The 2,243-nt window shown below is 34.2% G+C and overlaps 1 non-coding gene across 1 annotated transcript; it reads left to right on the top strand.

Annotated features, from left to right (window-relative positions):
• Positions 1-504: 504 nt before the first annotated feature.
• LOC114006244 (U1 spliceosomal RNA) lies at positions 505-668 on the top strand. Its single transcript, XR_003547991.1, has one exon. It is a non-coding gene; the product is annotated as a U1 spliceosomal RNA (small nuclear RNA).
• The last annotated feature ends 1,575 nt before the right edge of the window (positions 669-2,243 follow it).

Below are 2,243 nucleotides of genomic sequence, written 5' to 3' on the forward strand. Positions count from 1 at the left end.
TTTAAATTGGGCTAACACTCTTAAGATTTCTATCATTTAGCCATTTTATTTTCCTATTTACTTATGTGATAAATATATGGAAAATTGCCCATTTTCTTTGTTCTTTGTTTGCTGTTATATTTCTCATATTTGTATTTTTAGCCTATTTTACTAGTCTCTAAGTCAAGTACTTAATATTCTGTAAAATACTTCCATGCATTAATGAAGTTTGTTATAATAAAGAAGACCAAGTTATTGAAACTGAACTGAGAGAGAGAAGGTTTAGATAAAGTTTTGAAGTCTCTTATTTTTGTCATATTTTTCCACTGCTGATGTGTGGGTTATTGGGTAAATTCCATATTAACTGTGACCCTGTTTGTTCCTTTGAGTAATTGAAGAATTGAGTAAAATGATCATCAATAGTCCTTCAGACTCTGAAATACTAGATGTTTGGTTTGGGCCAATTTTAATTTATATTGTTTTAAGCCTCTTAGATAAATAGTAGGTTAATACTATGGAATCTTCATACTTACCTGGCAGGGGAGATACCATGATCACGAAGGTGGTTTTCCCAGGGTGAGGCTCATCCATTGCACTCCGGGTGTGCTGACCCCTGCAATTCCCCCAAATGCGGGAAACTCGACTGCATAATTTTTGGTAGTGGGGGACTGCATACGTGCTTTCCCCTATTAAAGAAAAAAAAAATGCTATGGAATCTTATAAATATAATGGTCATATCTAGTTATTGAAAATATCATTATTCTTTAAAAATTACAAAGGTAATTATGAAAGATATTGATAGTTTGTAAAAATTTATCATCTTTCCACATTTCTTCTACAATTTATGGACCTGTTAAAATGATAACTTTCTGTTTTAGACTATAACCACTTTTGTCATTTAGATATTTAGCGTTTTCCCTTTTGATTAAACTTGCCATGGTTTCCTTTCTTTCTACTTCTTTGTTCTTACCAATTCTTTCATCTTTTCTCTCTACACTTCATCCATTCCCCAATGTCTTTTGCTATCTATGATTTGTGTTTTTAAACACAGAGATAACCTTGGGGCATAAATCCTTTCATTTATATATTTTGCATATTTTGTAGACTATAGAAAGAATCTTGGGGCCTTAGCACTAGAGGGAATCTTGAGAAGTTGACTTACCTGTTTTCATGTTCACCATTTGGCCATTGTATCATTCACTGATCATGTCTTCTACAGTTTGTAAACTATTTCTGTGAAGCAAATTTTGAGCCTTGTCCCATGTCCTACTTAGGAAAATTATTCAATAGATTACTTACCAATCCTTTCCAATAATTAATAAAATTGAATATTCTGTTTTACCAGCAGTTATTAAAAATATATGAAGACTTCAAGATATTGAATACGAGGGAATGAAAGTTGGACTTTATGAAGAGGTCTGTTATTCTGATAATATCTTGCCAATACAATTGGTTTTTAATAAGTTAACAAGGAAATAATTATTTCTTGAATAAGAAATGAACCAGAATTGTAAAACTGAGCCTTAAGACTGGGTGTGGAATCTCAAGAATGATGACCTCTAAAAATAAATCCTTTAGTCTTTTTTGGTTACATAGCAACCTAGAGAAAAAGAGATTGACAATTAGTGAAGAGTTGCATTGCCTTAACCCTAGGGATGTGAAAGAATGTAAATATTTTATGTAATCATATTATCTTAGCAGTATGGTACACTTCAAAGTTTGTAAAAACACATTGGTATAGCCACAAATAAACAATGTAAAAGAAAAATACTGCAATACATGAATAAGCTACAAAGCAATAATGTGCTGTTTTGATTTTTTTAATTATTAAAATCAAGGTTTTTTTTTTTTTTTTTTTTTTACAAATTGCTATAGGGTATGTGTGTGCTTTTGCAGGAGAGAGACAGATGGAGAGAGGGAAAGTTAGAAAACATCGCCAGGGGCATGACCATGCTTCCTACCCTGCTGTATTCCCCTCGGGATTTTGGGCAAGCATGTGTGTGCACCCACTGTGTTTTTTAAGCTGCTGGTCTGAGACTTGAACTGTACAGTTGCCCATGTGGGATCCAGCAGCCTTAACCACCTTGCCACCTCCTATGGTGCCATTTTTTGATCCCTAATAAATATCAGACTAAGGTCAAAACAGGTTTCACATATCCGTGCTCTTACCACTACGCCAGCGCCAGTAGGTCTTTCTTGTGATCAGAGACTGGCTTACTCCAGAGGAAGGAGAGGAAGCAAGACGTAGAGAGGTGGGAAACGCT

This window comes from Tupaia chinensis, unplaced genomic scaffold, assembly GCF_000334495.1.
Source record: "Tupaia chinensis unplaced genomic scaffold, TupChi_1.0 Scaffold146594_1, whole genome shotgun sequence".
Classification (NCBI taxonomy): Eukaryota; Metazoa; Chordata; class Mammalia; order Scandentia; family Tupaiidae; genus Tupaia; species Tupaia belangeri.